We start from the raw sequence: 18,268 nt of genomic DNA, 5'->3' as shown, positions 1-18,268 counted from the left end.
TCAATAACTGTCACAAATTCTCACAAGCACACACACACACACAGGAATGTCCTCAGCCTCAGCTCAGACACCTGGGGACCAAGAGTAATGCAGGCATACAGCCATCACCAACACATCTGTCAACTGATATTCAAAGACAGAGGCTGTGTTCAAAATCACCCCTTATACTCTCATTCACTATTGCCTACATTTCTCCACTAATATAGTCCACTTAAGGGAGTGAATGAAAACAAGTGAGTGAATTTGGATGGAAGGGATGCCACTTTCGCATAGTTTGTGCTTTGTGTTTAATAATCATTTGAAACTTAGCAAACTGGTAGCTCCAGTAGTAATAATGGAAACTAGCATGTATAAACCTTAATAAAACAATTTAATAATCAATTAAAAAGGAATTTATACCTGTATGATATTATGGTGTACCCACATTGGACCAGCAATTTGGAAGGCAAGGTATAGCACATTTCATACACAATGGTAATCCAAAGTGCTTTACATAAAGAAGAACCAAATACATAATAATAAGAATGGAACACATAAGAAATAGAAATAAAAGTAAAACAGAGAATTCAGCTATCTGGATGGAAGAGCTAGTAAGTTTCAAGGAGTTTTTTTGTTGTTGTTTGTTTTCTGTCAGAGCAGATCTAAACGGATGGAAAATGGATGGATGGATGGATGGATGGATGGATGATTCAGCTGCAGATGCCGTCTTCTGGTGAGATGTGGTAATTCATTCAATGGGCGAATCTCACAGTGCATTATGGGTATTGTCTCACCATTGAGTGTACATCGATTGTACACTCGTTATTGCGGTGCATAGTGTGACTGAATGAGTGCACTTGATAATGTCCACTATGGTTTCGGGCACCACTACAAATGGCCTACAAATGGCTGTCCCCTCAAATAGTTTAAGGGTATAGGTGGCGATGAGATCCCAAAAAAAAAAGTGCGTAAAGGACAAGAAAGAAAGTGAAAGACTGTGTGAATTATGCATACACTCTGGGCTGACAGACTGTCTTGTTGCACATCGCTGTCACAGTCGTTAAATGACATTCACTCTGACATCAACTGGTAGACGCGAACACAACAAGCAATGAGGTTTCTATTGGTCAATGGACCAATTGTAGAATCTCACTGGCCTAAAATCGTACTCTCCGTAACCTTACATTAAACATTATCTCTCTGAGAGAGAGAGTGAGTTTGCTTGATGCTGGAAGCTTAGTTAGGGAACAACATTTAGATACAAAAAAGAATTAAACAATTTTGTTCTTCTAAGAGAGCCATAATTCTAATGGCTGTTTTATTAGTGCTTGGACAAATACGACATGCTTGTCCTTCAGCCATACAAGAACGATCATTACGGAACGATTACAGTTTTCCCATCAAGGCTGATAAATAATAATAATAGCTCTGCTTTCCCTAAACTCATGTATTACTTTAATAGTAGGGAAAAAGAGACAAAATGATCTATGACAGGAATGTGTTTTCTCTACGCACTTCCACAAACAAGCTCCCCAATCAAAACACCTGCAGCTTCACCCAACACCAATTAGCTCATCAAGCTTTTAATTACTCTGTTAATTGCATACAGGCAGCGTGAGGGGCGGCTGGGGAATTAGACACAGAAGCCCTCCAGAGGACCCGCCTTGACAATCCTAACAAACAAAGAGGACGCGTGCCAAGCAAAACACACACACACACACACCACAGATCCCCTGCTCACATGACTGGAAGAAAAACAAGAGTGGCTATAACGCCAAGCTACCATGCTCACCATCTGTTACTGAGCTAGAAGTGATGTCACATCCTGTCACATGGATGACTATTACCTGAGAGAAGGATGAAAATGTAAATGAGTAGAAAGAGTGGTTGTGTGTGTTTCTGCTGGTCAGTGTTTATCATCTGCGGGAATATACTCTGAATAGCATTGTCTCATAGTTCACATACCAAAAAGACTGTCAAAATGAGTATAGCATACTGTGTGAAATACTGGATCCTGAGGCCATCAGCCTTAACCATATTGACTCATTATTTGATTAGACTGCCAAATGTTTCATGTAGAAACAATGTAGCATCTTCAATTTAAATTCTTTACAGCTGAATGCTGTGTACTAATTCCCATAATGTTTTGTACAGGAGGCAGTATAAAGTATATACTGCACAGTATGCAGTGCGCTAGTATTTCATTCTAAAATATATCTATTTCACAGACAGGATCCGGCTCTACCGACTCTACTCACAACTGACTTACTCTGTTCCTCTTCCCTTTTTCATCCTAATTCCCTGACTAGGATAACTAGCTCTTTTTCTTCTCTCTCTCTCTCATAAATCCTCTGAGAAAACTGCAGAAGTGTTTGGCTGAGGAGGCGTATCCAGGAAATAGTGGCAGGCCCTGACTTCCTGTGTGACAGGTGCACGATGCGGGGCCTGACAGCTGCTGTCTCTCCACAGTATTCACTCTCTCTCTTTCTTTTTCTCTTAGGCTATGGCCAGCTGTAGCCTAGTACTGCTCTTGTTTGCTTTGGCTCTTGCGTCATTACAGCTTGCTGATTTATAGAGCACAAAAGGCAGAAACCTGCCCTACTCACACACATATCAAACAAATATATATACATAACCAAAGTGATCTTTATCTACATTGTATATTTATTAATGTTCTCTTCTATGAAGTTATTGAAGTAGTAATGGTATAGTGATCCTCAAGAATGGTACTATACAAGGGTATTCAGTAACAACCATTTTTATATATTATGGTACTTGCATGGTATTACTTCAAAGAATATCATAACATTACCTTTGGACTGTCCAAAAACACTATGGCATTCCCATTAGAATGTGTGCTAACAACATGGTTTTGCCATAGTACATCTCCAAAAACCATTTTTACCACTATAGTACCAATTAACCATAGTAATATGATGATATAAAGTGATATTATCATTTTGGTATTTTTTGCCAGCTTATCAATTTTGTTACAGATTGCAAAGATTATAACAAACATGCAAACTTAAGCCTACAACAACAAAAAAGCACTAATGTCAAATGCCTCTTTAGTAGTCCAGTAGTCAAAATATCAAGAGGATCCTCTTAAACATCCCATTTCAATTGTTATACGATAGGGTTTGGTGAAAAAAAAAAAGAATGTATTATTTTAAAGAAAAACTGTGTTCATGTGACTCTATTAGCACCGCAGTTCACTCCGACTCGCCCAGAAAAACACACAAATTCGGAGAAATTAAAGCTGCAGTCTGCGATTTTTCCTCTTTGTCGCCATCTCTTGTTTGAAACCTGCAATTGCAGTCATATGCTGAACAGTTATCTGTACGTGCGTTGTGCCTCGGCACAGCTCGTCAGCGTGGATGAATCTAATGCTTGCTGTCAGTCACTGCACCGGTGTGGATACTGAACTTCAGAATCATGAAAGTCTTGAAAGTATGACCAATATAAGAATTTTCACTGGAAAATATCATCTGAACATTTCTGCCACTTTTGTTTTGACCAACTGAGGAAAAAAGCATTAGGCCTACAATAAATCATGCTGCCAATGATGATTAAATCTAACGATCGCTTAGCTCGGATCACGCCAAACCGTGCACATTATTATTACTGTTATACTTTGTTCTAAAATCGTTAATGTTAACAATATCAGCATTACCATGACTAAGTGTATATTAGCGTTACCTGTAGATTTCAATTTCTGTAGCCACTCAACAGTTCAAAGTGTTTTGCTTTTGACTACAGGTGAATCTCCAGTTGTCACTGATGATTGTCATTTGGACCTTTCTGAATTACAATCCACCATCAAAATGATAAGTTTAATTATTTCAGCTGCTGTGAGAACAGGCTATAAATGATCCGTTACCAGCAGCATCCTCACGTGATAAAACCGATTAGCCTGGACTCCTTTGTGAATCGAGCTAAGATAATGAGATAGTTTCGAACACTGGCTGGTTATGTACTTGCTCAAAAATTGATTTTGGATAATTTTCAACCAAAAAACGTTACGGATTGCAGCTTTAAGATTAATAAAAAACGCAGAATGAAATACAATCCATGTACTTCTGTAAGGTCATTGCAACAAGCTATCGCGTTCACATCTGTCGACTGGCATCAGACAAACGGAGCTCCTGTCCGGAGACATTCAACTCAGGGAAGAGGATACTTTTTTGGGATTTCTAGATGTTGTATTTAATGTTGTGTTTTTATTCATCTTGATTTCACACAACTGTGTGTTTTTCTGGGTGAGTCGGAGTGAACTGCGGCGCTAATTGTCTCATGAACGCACAGTCGAGCACAGAAGATATTCGTTAAATCATACATTACATTTCTCTTTGTTTTTCACTAAAACTTTATCATATACATCCAGAATACTGAGAATATATGGCATGGGATCATTCTGTGATACTTTTTTAAAAGGCTTGATGCTGGTTGCTATTCTACGGAAGAGGATTAGGGCCAAGCAATAATAAAAAAATAAAACCATCTCGAGATTAAAGTTGTTAAATTTTGAGAAAAAAGTTGAGATAAAATGTTGAGAATAAACTCATTAAATTATGACAAAAAATTTGTTAAATTACGAGAACAAATTCGTAAAATTACGAATTTGTTCTCATAATTTAACAACTTTTTTCTCGGAATTTAACGAGTTTTTCTCATAATTTAATGACTTTATTCTCAACATTTTATCTCGACTTTTTTCTCAAAATGTAACGACTTTTTTTCTCATAATTTAACGAATTTGTTCTCATAATTTAACGACTTTTTCTCGTAATTTAATGAGTTTATTCTCAACAATGTATTTCCACTTTTTTCTCGAAATTTAATTACTTTTTTTCTCATAATTTAACGAATTTGTTCTCATAATTTAACGAATTTGTTCTCATAATTTAACGACTTTTTTCTCGTAATTTAATGAGTTTATTCTCAACAATGTATTTCGACTTTTTTCTCGAAATTTAACGAGTTTTTTCTCGAAATTTAACAACTTTAATCTCAAGATGGTTTTATTTTTTTATTATTGCTTGGCCCTAATCCTCTTCCGTACTATTCGAAGCATACAAAAAGAAAGTGTCAATCAAAAAATTTGCAAAGAGGAATAAATTAAGGAAATAACATTTATTACACAAAAGTAGTTAAGAAGGATAAACTGTAGATAAAATATAAATATAAATTAATATATAAATACAAAATAAGTGAGCTGCCTAGATTCGTTCACTGCCCTTGTCTTTCTGATTTGCTGTGTCCACAGTGGGGATCGATGCAGCTTATGGTATTTTTTGTCCCTCTTAATAGACACTTTTGATACTATAAAGTCTCTGCAGGAATTTGTATTCATTTTCATATAGGAACATCCTCTTAAAAGTATCCCCCCTCCCTTCTCCCACTCCTCCAGCTGGAACATTCTGGCATCAACAAAAAATATTTCTCCCAATTCCATTTGCTTTGAAAATTTCCCTTTTTTGTATGGAAATTAAACTTCCTTTTGGTGGATCCCTGGTTGTGGAACAATAACTGATCAGAGAAGACCTCTGCGTTAGATTAAGGTCTTCGTAAGAGACTGGAGCCGCAGTGAAATTCAGCTCAAACCCATTTCAAGAATGACAGGATAGTCCGGCGCTCTGCTTCTGTTTCCATGAGATAACGGCTGCTTTAATTTGTGCAAATACGCTACATCGTACGTCTCCCAGCCCCAATCCAGCCCAGAGCCCCTTCTCAATACTTTAAGATCATTGTGAGGAGAATTGTGCGTGTGTGTGAGGGCTTAATAACTGAACTTCATCTGTAGTTACCACTCAGAAGTGTGTGATAACTAACTGGCTAAGGGCGAGAGAGAAAGCTAGGAACTAGCTTTATCACAGACAGGAGCGGTGATATGAACTTCCACACTGTTTGATTAATAAACCCCTCTACAGCAGGGATTACTCCAGCTGGTGCCCTGTCTCTCAGCCATACTTCCGCTGCCAACTTATCCTTTTATCCTCCTCACCTTCTTATTTACCAAGAGTTTGCTTATCAGCCAAACAAAACAAGCCAAATCATAGCGAGAGCCATTTCTCAAAGAGGTTTACAATGTCCCCTATTTGATCAGATCAGATCTGTTTTTCATTACAGAGAAATGAGGATCCAACAATCTTGCAACATCAGCCTGAGCAGTCTATTTTTCCTTTGAGAAGTGTGTGTCCATATCTCTGATAAGAGCTTTCTTAAAATGCAAGTTTTAACCTTTACTGTTAGATTTCTATAAGTCTGATGGGAGACAATGTGCGCTTAAAGATCAACTTCTTAGCATTAATTAAAGAAATGCAAAGCACTTAAATAAGAAAAAGCTTTTCTAACATTAACACGGATCCTACAGCTCTTGCCTGATCATAACCCTTCTTTTTCCCTTGATATTACTCAGAGCTTTTCTCTTTTTGTAATGTCTCTCAGGCATCTCTCTTTCTACAATATTTCTTCACATCTCCCTCATTCTCACTCTCTCTCCTCCCCATCATGAATGGACACGCCCCCTACTGATAATTGGCTCACTCTTTCTCCTCCCCCTTCATGAGTGGATATGCCCCTTACTGCTGATTGGCTCACTCTTTCTCCTCCCCCATCATGAGTGGATATGCCCCTTACTGCTGATTGGCTCACTCTCTCATCCCCCATCATGAGTGGACACACCTTCTACTGCTGATTGGCTCATTCTCTCTCTTCCCCCATCATGAATGGACACGCCCCCTAATGCTGATTGGCTCACTCTTTCTCCTCCCCCATCATGAGTGGACACACCTACTACTGCTGATTGGCTCATTCTCTCTCTTCCCCCATCATGAATGGACACGCCCCCTAATGCTGATTGGCTCACTCTCTCTCTTCCCCCCATCATGAATGGACACGCCCCCTAATGCTGATTGGCTCACTCTTTCTCCTCCCCCATCATGAGTGGATATGCCCCTTACTGCTGATTGGCTCACTCTCTCATCCCCCATCATGAGTGGATATGCCCCTTACTGCTGATTGGCTCACTCTCTCTCCTCCCCCATCATGAGTGGACACACCTACTACTGCTGATTGGCTCACTCTTTCTCTTCCCCCATCATGAATGGACACGCCCCCTAATGCTGATTGGCTCACTCTCTCTCCTCCCCCATCATGAGTGGATATGCCCCTTACTGCTGATTGGCTCGCTCTCTCTCCTCCCCCATCATGAGTGGACACACCTCCTACTGCTGATTGGCTCACTCTTTCTCTTCCCCCATCATGAGTGGACACGCGCCCTAATGCTAATTGGCTACAGGTGTGTTGTGCTTCTCAGTCTGATCAACTTTCAACAGCGTTTTTCACTTACTACACCTTTAACAGTAATTAAACTAAATCCTTAAGCACATATGTATATTCAGTTTTGATCTTAGAAATTCAGATTTACCCGCTCTTAAACATCTTATACTAAAAAAAAAACGTTATTGGCCACTTCACATGTCATCAGACTCTTCCTGTCTAAGTGGGCGGGTCTTGGACACAATAGGCTGCAGAGTGGACCAGACTTAATGCCAATATTCAGAAGTCTAGCTAGATATTAAAGCTGACCTATTGTGTTTTTAAGATAGCACAACACCTTTCCTTGTGAGAACACATGGTTAAAGGAAAGAACGAGTAGAGCGAGTGTATTTCAGAGTGATGTGGTTTTCTCTCAGAGTGAACTCCCAGCTCCAACAATGTGGCGTAAATGTGTTTTTTGTTACTCCAGATGTTTGGAAGCTGGCCGGCTTCTCTGCTCTCTGACATTCTCCTTCTCTCGAGAGAGGCCGCCATGTCACAGTAATGTCAAACACATGCGCTCACTGCACCGTCGCCGTCTTTCCCACTGTTTGGAGGGATAAACAGGGCTGAAACTATGGCAATTGTGCACCCTTGCCCGTCCTTGCTGCTCCCTCTCACTGGCACTCCGGCTGGGAGCCCCGGCTTGCCACGGCAGGACAACCGGATGGGACAATTTGCCATAACAGTAGGATTTATACAGCCTTCACCCCCGAATAGGTACTGAGACACACTTTATCAGCTTATTTATCAGCAACTAGGAGGCCAATCAAATATGACATTCATCAGATGTTTAATATGGACTGAGCGAGTGGCTGCATTCACACTGCAAGCCTTATTGCTCAACTCTGATTTATTGTTTGGCTGTTCACATTATGTGGCCAATATCAGATTCTGATATAACTAGTCACAGTCCTGAACTGATGTGCATGTGCAAAAAACAAAGATAGAATGCAGTCATATGGAAGTAAAGGCCACTGAAGTCTGCATTTCCGCATCAAAGAACTACCTGTATGTAAAGTCTTTGGAGTGACTCCCATCAGGTTTATTAGGCTGCTGTCACTTTAAGACCTGACGCACGGATCCAATATACTGATACACATAACTGTTTACGTTCACTTAAAACATAACTGTGTTTACATCACCAAGACTGGCATTTTAACATTATTTTGTGTGTATTTGACTGTTTAAGCACAATAAGAGAGACCACTTTATGTGGCGCACTTTGGGTGTGAGCACAAAATCTGAGGGAATGAGTAAAATTATGCGCAATCCCACGCCGAAATTCAAGCCCTGTAACACCAATGATATTCATCCAGAGCAAATGAAACGAGGTGGGTTTGTGTGTCGACTCACTGTCGGAGAGATGAGAGAGAGAGAAAGCACAGCTGGTAACGTGTATCTATTCTGTGGAAAATGAGTATTGGAAGCGTTTCAGATATTTCACTATAGATATGTATTGAAAAATTTATATTTTTGACACTACATTGCACTTAGTTTATTATTTTAGATGCCTTTTTAAAAGACTAAAAGACTACAATTGAAAAATCTATATTATATATAAACTTCAACCCACCAAATTGTGTTAATGTCAAGTCCTTTAGTATCTGATTTAGGACCATTTATGCATGTAGTCCAAATCATTATCGAAAAGATCATATTCTGTGTGGTTTGTGCTGTTTACACTGTTTTGAATCAGATTTGGGCCACTTTTGCCTGCTATCTGTACACAGCCTTTGTCTCTAGTCTCTTCCTGTATCTGTGACACACACATTGATTTTGTGGTGCACACTGTGCAGTTATGGATTTTTTATTTTATGAAAATGGAAGGCATTCTTTTCAATATATGCAACTATGGAAAGAAAGGGGGGGGGGGGATCCCAGATCTTTGATTCATTTCCTCACACCAGGACATAAGTGACACATAAGTGCTCTCTCTGGAAGCTAATGTAGATAATAGGCCAGGATAACCTCCACTGAGCTCTTCTAAAGACATCGACAAATAAACAAAACAGGTTCAAACACCTCCGTTCTAAAGCTTGCGACCATCCACACCTGCTTGGGACTCATGTGACACACGCACAACTGCATAAATGCATTATAGGAATTAGTATGAGTGTGTGATCTGAGAACTCTCTAGATATCAGTAATAAAGATGTAAGTTGCTGCAATCGGGCTCTTTTTTCCTCCATCATAAAGGAGTTGCGTCTCAGAGCGTCAGACGAAACACAATAAACGCTGTCATGTTCTCTTGCGTTCAGATGCTGGTGTTTGGGAACCCAATCGCGTGAGACGCTTCTGGAGGGAACTAAACCAATTCATTCTGATGACAGACTTTGACTCAGGCGTTTCAGAACCACCAAACCAACATTTGAGATGCTGCGATGCGACTGGTCCGCTGGTTAGTTCAGTTATCCAATCACAGCCGCTGATGAGGTTTTTGTTGCGCATCAAGGGATTTATTCAGTAAATGTGTTTCCATCATAGTTTATGCACGTCTTATCAGATGAAAGCGTTTTTCATTTTTAGAATTTATGTGCATCTTGGCATTTTCAGCGTATTTTTTTATGCAATATCCCAAAATGCGCATAAAAATAGGTGGATAGAAAAACATAGCTTATGCCGCTCTTTTTAACAGTAATGGGATTAGGATATGCTGCATGCCAGACTCGAACCTGTGCACCAACATTATGAACACAAAAGCTCTTTTTATGTCAGCACATGCACAACCCACAGATTATTACAGTAACTCTTCGCATATTGAAAAGATTAAAAATGATTATAGCTTTGTGCCAAAAGTGGTATAAACTGGCTTTTTAAGTGTTGTGGGGTTAGTTGTGTTAGTGAGGTCAGGCTACCTGGCCGATCAGGTGTTTACTGATCACAGCCTGACTCCACCCCCTAGTTCTCTCGTTCTCTCTCCCTCCCTCCCCCTGCTGCTTTGCCGGCCGTCTGCCTGCACCAATCTCCCGCCCACCGCCATCTGCTCCTCTCGTTAATTACGAGACGGCAAACTTCACCTGCACCCGCACTCAAATTACAATAATCACCTCCAGTGCACACCATGTCCCTGCTCCCATTGCAGAGCACCGCCACAAGGACACACTCTCCCAACCTGAAAGCAGCGTCCAATATACTAGTAAACTTATGATTGAAGCTGACACCTTCCACATGACATAGTACATGTGAATTCTCACTGTGCCGAGTGTTGCACTGACAGTTTGCATCACACTAAGCTAGATTCACTGCGAGTGCAAATCATGAAGTTGAATTTTACAAAACCTAAAATAACTTTAATTGACCTTTTTCTTAAAGGTTTTTTAAACTGTGGTCAACATACTCTCTAAAAATGCTGGGTTAAAAACAACCCAAGTTGGGTTGAAAATGGACAAACCCAGCAATTGGGTTGTTTTAACCCAGCGGTTGGGTTAAATGTTTGCCTACCGTTTTATTTAACTCAACTACTGTTTAAAAATGACTATATGGCTTGCTTAAAATGAACCCAAAATATGTTGGACATTAACAATCAGACTCATAATTACTAGAGGCAACAATAATAATCAAAAGGTAAACATTGATTCATAATCAATTTAATAAATGTTTATTGTTTAATTATTATTCATTAAACGTATGTTCATTTATTAAACATATCAATAAATGTTAATTTCCAACATACTTTGGGTTAAATAAAACTACCCAGCAGGTTGGGTCAAACATTTAACCCAACCACTGGGTCAAAACAACTCAGTGTGTCCATTTTCAACCCAACTTGGGTTGTTTTTAACCCAGTATTTATGCCTTTTCACTAAAACGTATATGGATTTTGGGGAATAATTGTTTGGTAACACTTTACAATAAGGTTTCATTAGTTAACTACTTTAGTTAACAGCTTCTACAGCATTTATTAATGTTAATTTCAACATTTACTAATACATTATGAAAATCAAAAGTTGTATTTGTTAACATTAGTTAATGCACTGTGAACTACCATGAACAAACAATGAACAACTAACATTAACAAAGATTAATAAATACTGTAACAAATGTATTGCTCATTGTTCGTTAATACATTCATTAATGTTAACAAATGAGACCTAATTGTAAAGTGTTATGGTTTGTTTTTAACATTTTAAGCACATGTATTTAGCTTTTGTCAACCCTCTGATCAGTTGCATATTATGTGAAGACCAACTAGGGGCACTCAGTCCTATTTTTCGGTATCAAATTAGACCAGTCGTTTTTATGTAACCGACTTAAATAGTTATGAACAGTCTTAAAGAAAAAACATAACTTGTAAGACTAGTCAAGTTCTCCTCATTTGTCTTAACTCCACATAAAAAAGATGCCATGAAAGCAAACTGAATCACTCCAAAAGATTAATGGATGCTTTCTCTTAGTCGAGCTGCAGGGACATTTGCCTGTGAAAGCTGTTTGGTGGTAATGTTTAAGGATAGTCTGTGGCCACAGTGTGGTTTCACCTTTAGACATTTAGCTGTTGGGAGAACTATTACCGTCTGTTCATTCATAATTCAGCTGCTCTTTACTAGGGTCAATTGAAGAGTAAAGTGGTGGTTTGCAGGCTGCTGACAGGGCTGGACTGAAGGACAGTTAAAGCAAGTGATGTTGCACTGGAGCATATTGTGGTTTCATCCATCTGTGTGCTGGCAATGAACAATTCATCACAATGCACTAGATCACATCTTCATTTTTCTGCTCATATAGACTAATCATTTTTAGATGAACAGGTGCAGAGATGACTGCTATCTTAAATCTTAAATATGCTGTATTATCTGCAAGATTGCTCTCGTTAAATGTTTTAAAGTAAACAATCAAAGCTCTTTCTCTTTAGAAAATGTGAAAGAAATAAAGGCTGCAATGTGAGCAACTTTCTGATATGATCAGTTTAAAGAGGTTGGAATTGCTTTGCAATAAGATGGACTTTATTTTTGTAGCAGTTTTTGTGTTCTTTTACTAAAACAAATAATTACAGAAAGATTGAGATTTGTATGACTTAATATAGGTTTAATTTTTTTTGTTTTTGAACTTCATTTTAGCGATAAAATAGCAGGCATCTAAATAAACATCTAGATTTGTAGTTCATATATTTGTATTTAAAACCATATCATATGATCATTTACTGGACTGTACACTAGAAGACATACCCAGCTTTACAAGCATATAAAAGCAGCACATACTGACAATTATTCAAGGAACAGCCTTTAATATTAAACGATAAATAAAGCAGATGAATCACTTACTTTTGAAGGTCGAAGTCAAACTGAGGTATTTGCAGCAAAAATAATCCACGCGAAAAATAAAAACAGAAGGAAACGGAGATTATATTACGCCTCGATCCTCATTGAAAAGGGCAAGAACTTTCCAAAATGAACAAAAATCATACACATATATATGCCGTTTTATAAGAGTGTCTGAGAGAGTTCTGAACTCCTTTGGATTGCACGCGATGTTGACTTTTCGTTATAGTAATAAATAATGAGGTAATTCAATTTCAAGAGAACGAAAATATTTCATACAAAGCTAAAAACACAGCGAAGCTTGAGTATTAAAGTAGTGAGACTTTGGTATTATGTTCATTTCAAATGTCAAAATCTTGAAACGCGTTAACAAATTTCTTAGTAAAAATGCACCAGGCGAAGAAAAAAAAAAAGTTCGCTTCGATTTCTCAAATCACAACAACAAAAAAAAAAAAAAATATCGCAAAGTCCTCCAATTCAGATCTCGCGTTATTGATGGTTTTTATATCGTATTCCACAGTAGATGTCCGCGATCCCTCCAATAATATAGATGTTTTTAATATTGCCACTGATGCTCCATTTTCCAATAAGAGTAGTGGATATTGTCTCTTGTAAATCCTGAAAGTCCTCGTCAATAGAAGCGATTCAGATAGGGAGTGTTTCGGAGATCTTCCCGTTAATACTCCAACTGTTCGTCGCGAACTCCCTCCGCACTGAGCGCGTAAAAACGGTCCGTTAAAAACATCATTCGCGTCCCGGTTAAATGATATTACACACTGTGCGTTGTTTCGCTCTGCACCATCTCGGGTTTGGGCTTATTTTTGTTGTTGTCAGTGGTTGGAAGCTGGTGTGTTGCTGTCTAATGACCCTTCTGTCTGCGTTTAAAACACCATCTGGAGAGGAGAAGCGTTCTCCTGCGCTCCTAACCCCCTCTCTCTCTCTCTCTCTCTCTCTCTCTCTCTCTCTTTCTCTCTCTCTTTCTGACAGCTCCTCAGACCCACAAGCTGACAGCCTGCCTCCCTTGTGCTGTATAACCCCCTCTGATATCGACGATTCCTAATATAATTCATATCACATTTTTAATAGACTTGCTATTAACATAATTAGGATGTGCCCACAATTTTCTGCAAATCTTAAGGGATCATAAGCACTGTCCCTGTCCCTGATAAAAACGTCAGATTGATTCTCAAGAGAGCAGTATTGATGGTCCTTCCTTCCAAAACGCCGAGAGTTTTTGCCAGGGATTTTGATCGCGCGCCGCTAGGGGCCGCTGTTTCCCCATATCAGTTCGCGCGCGCCAGCGAAGCGCGCAAACTCTCGCATTCATCAGGCAATTGACAGCCAGGCAGCTGGTGCCCGAAGCCCGATCGAGGGCATTCAAATCAGATGGGAGATATGATGTTTTTGTAACATAGTTACAAACTGAGCATTTCATTTTCCAGCATCATGTGCTTCATTTAAACATTCTGTCTAAGACTGTTGATGGGTGGAAAGTCCTATTTTTAGCAGGCCTTATAACTGATACTGTTCACTCACAAATTGTTTTATTTGTGAGGTAAAACAAAATAAAGTATACTACAAATTTAAAATTTTATAAGTGGCATCTGCATGCAAACATCTGAGCCATTTTTTGCAAATACTTTTACTAGTCGAAAGGTGATTTTTAGGGCATGTATATTAGAAAATACTATAAGTGACCACAAAACAGGGTCATCTGAAAGTTGAATAAATAAATAAGCTTTCCAGTGATGTATGGTTTGTTAGGACAATATTTGGCCGAGATACAACTATTTGAAAATCTGCGGGTGCAAAAAAATCTAAATATTGAGAAAATATATTTACGGTAGGAAATTTACAAAATATCTTAATGGAACATGATCTTTATCCTAATGATTTTTGGCATAAAAGAAAAATTGATAATTTTGACCCATTGTTGGCTATTGCTACAAATATACCCGTGCTACTTATGGTTTTGTGGTCCAGGGTCACATATAATGGCAGGTTAGTCAACTATAGACATACACCGACTGTCCAAATACTTCTTGTCTCTAATTAAACATCCATTGGTTTGTCATTTTAAACCTAACAATTTTTTTTTTGCAATAAATGGCACTTGGTTTGATATTTTGTCATCTAATGCAATGAAAGCCTATCTATATTCATATAGGCTACTGTAAGTGTCCATATATCAGTTCACTGTATGTGTCTGAGACTGTGCTTATAAAACTGTCATTAACATTATTATTTTGAGATGTTAACAAATAACTCTCAGCTGAAGTCTATGAATGGCAGAGCAGTTATTTGAGTGATTCAAAGAGCTGCATGCACCAGCTATGAATATGGATAAGAGATGGCATTTCCACAGACATTTGAATATGAATATGACTTTTTCTTCTTGTGGCTTGGGCAGAATATTCAATGCAGAACATATTCTGAGGTATTGGCGGAAAAGCTCTAGTAAATACAGCTGCTGCTGCTAAAAAATTGACCGACTTCTTCTCCAACCCCCCTCGCTCCATTTTGTTCAGTTGATTCCCCCATTTTTGACTGTTTAACCATCACCGCACCTGCTAGCCATTCACTGGCGTTGTGACTCAGTTTTAGGGGGAGGATCTGACGGTGTCACTGCAGGTGAGCCGATGAGAAACGCACATCTGCCTTTCGTCCCCCACCCCTCAGAAATGAAGGGATGTAAAGACATGTAAACAAACACAGTTAACGCTACTCTGCTGTTGGAGAAAGCGCCGGCGGTGTAAAGTACACAGAGACAGCTGCCCCGTTCCTCCTTCAGTCCCACCATTGCGTGGTCAGCCTGAGAAGGATCCACAGCTTACAGTCTGATAAAATCACAAATATGACATGAATCCATTACTGGTTATTGTTACGGATTTCTGCCACATTCCACAGTTATTTTTATTACCGTAGCCCTTGAGATTAGTATGGATATGGAAGCTTGTTTCCGTCACGGAATAAAACAATTTAAAACATAATAAAAAACAAAAAAATAATTGTGACATTTTATCTCAATTTTTTTTCTCAAAATTGCGAGTTTATATCTCAAAATTCTTACTTCTTTTCTCAGAATTGTGAGATATAAACTCGTAATTGCGAGGAGGAAAATTTGCAATTCTGACTTTATATCACGTAATTCTGACTTTATAACAAGCAATTCTGACTTTATAACACACAATTCTGACTTTATAACACGCAATTCTGACTTTATATCTCGCAATTCTGACTATATCTTGCAATTCTGACTTTATATCTCGCAATTCTGACTTTATAACAAGCAATTCTGACTTTATAACACACAATTCTGACTTTATAACACGCAATTCTGACTTTATATCTCGCAAATCAGACTTTATATCTCGCAATTCTGACTATATCTCGCAATTCTGACATTATATCTCGCAAATCAGACTTTATATCTCGCAATTCAGACTTTATATCTCGCAATTCAGACTTTATATCTCGCAATTCTGACTTTATATCTCGCAATTCAGACTTTATATCTCGCAATTCTGACTATATCTCGCAATTCTGACTTTATAACACGCAATTCTGACTTTATAACACGCAATTCTGACTTTATATCTCGCAATTCTGACTTTATATCTCGCAAATCAGACTTTATATCTCGCAATTCTGACTATATCTCGCAATTCTGACTTTATATCTCGCAAATCAGACTTTATATCTTGCAATTCAGACTTTATATCTCGCAATTCTGACTTTATAACTCGCAATTCAGACTTTATAACTCGCAATTCAGACTTTATAACTCGCAAATCTGACTTTATATCTCGCAATTCCGACTTTATATCTCGCAATTCTGACTTTATATTACGCAATTCATTCTATTAAAAAAAGATAATTTAAAATGAATTATTTAAAGTAAAAAAGCCATGGTTTTTTATTCACTCATCAAGACTTCACTTGCATAACTGGAAGAATCAGAATTTTTGAACAAATCTCTTGAATGATTCAATGACTCTAATAAATTTTTTAACAGTCACTTGTAACAATGTAATTGCAATCTTTATTTGAAGCGTCACACTACTTTCAAAAAGTGATTAACTCTATTTTGATCGCTACCATAGACATCAGTATTTAAATCAGAACTATAAACTTTTATCCCAGTACTTCTGAGATAATATGAATTATTGACAATGGCCACCAAAGTGACCAAATTGGGCTGGATAAAATCATGGGATTTGGCCTACATTGTTTTCCTCATTGAATATCACATTTTACTTGAAAATACATCACATTACGGAAGTAAAATGGCTTACATGGACTTAAGGGAAGCGTGTGAGAAGAAGCATGTGTGTGTGTGTGGACGTGTGCCAGTGTGAATGTGTGTGAAGTGAATAGAATTGAACACAACACTAGATCAAAACTCTCAGCCTTGAGAAATCCAGTAAAAGAGCAGCCCTGATTGCACTGGCTCCACCTCTCCTTCTCACATGACAGCAGTTCACAGATATTAAATAAATCCTCTATGAGTCCTTGACACCCATAATTCTTAATCCACTGTACTGATATGTGGTCAACTCTGGTGTGGACATGCAATATCAGCCCAGATATTTGAGGATTTCTCTACAGCCAAATGCAATTTGCCTACATTTCCAAATATGTCAGTCTGTGCTGGGCAAACGTCTCAAATCATGTGTGAAATGTTGGGATCTGTTTTCTGCACGCACACCCTACTTCTACAGTATATATATTCCATTCCTGGGAAATCACTAAATAAAATGCAACCAAATATGTCACCATTACTGATATTGTTATGTCTGACCCAGGATTTGGGTAAAACAAAAACTACTGTACCCAAACACTGGAAAAATAACCCCCAAAAAATGCCCCCAAAAAACTCACAATTCTGACTTTATATCTCGCAATTTTGACTTTATATCTCGCAATTCTGACTTTAAAACTCACAATTCTGATTTTATAACTCACAATTCTGACTTTATAACTCATAATTCAGACTTTATAACTCGCAATTCAGACTTTATAACTCGCAATTCCGACTTTATATCTCGCAATTCCGACTTTATATCTCGCAATTCCGACTTTATATCTTGCAATTCAGACTTTATAACTCGCAATTCCGACTTTATATCTCGCAATTCTGACTTTATATCTCGCAATTCTGACTTTATAACTCGCAATTCAGACTTTATAACTCGCAATTCAGACTTTATAACTCGCAATTCTGACTTTATATCTCGCAATTCTGACTTTATATCTCGCAATTCTGACTTTATAACTCGCAATTCAGACTTTATAACTCGCAATTCAGACTTTATAACTCGCAATTCTGACTTTATATCTCGCAATTCTGACTTTATATCTCGCAATTCTGACTTTATATCTCGCAATTCCGACTTTATATCTCGCAATTCAGACTTTATATCTCGCAATTCAGACTTTATATCTCGCAATTCAGACTTTATATCTCGCAATTCTGACTTTAAAACTCACAATTCTGACTTTATAACTCACAATTCTGACTTTATAACTCACAATTCTGACTTTATAACTCACAATTCTGACTTTATAACTCACAATTCAGACTTTATAACTCGCAATTCAGACTTTATATCTCGCAATTCTGACTTTATATCTCGCAATTCTGACTTTATATCTCGCAATTCTGACTTTATAACTCGCAATTCAGACTTTATATTTCGCAATTCTGACTTTAT

The 18,268-nt window shown here is 38.1% G+C and overlaps 1 protein-coding gene across 5 annotated transcripts in view; it reads right to left on the bottom strand.

Moving 5' to 3' along the window:
• cbfa2t3 (CBFA2/RUNX1 partner transcriptional co-repressor 3) overlaps nt 1–18,268 on the bottom strand; it is a 57,548-nt gene that overhangs the window by 25,468 nt on the left and 13,812 nt on the right. The window contains exon 1 of one of the 5 annotated variants that reach the window (XM_048186371.1): nt 12,558–14,059. The exons of the other annotated variants lie outside the window; for them this stretch is intronic. The gene's annotated coding sequence lies outside the window, so the exon portion shown is untranslated. Of the gene's footprint in view, nt 1–12,557; nt 14,060–18,268 lie in introns of those variants that run through there. 5 annotated transcript variants of the gene reach the window in all.

This window comes from Megalobrama amblycephala, linkage group LG3 (genome assembly GCF_018812025.1).
Source record: "Megalobrama amblycephala isolate DHTTF-2021 linkage group LG3, ASM1881202v1, whole genome shotgun sequence".
NCBI lineage: Eukaryota > Metazoa > Chordata > Actinopteri > Cypriniformes > Xenocyprididae > Megalobrama > Megalobrama amblycephala.
Note: the sequence above shows the minus strand (reverse complement) of the source record. Positions and strands in the feature narration are given on the sequence as shown.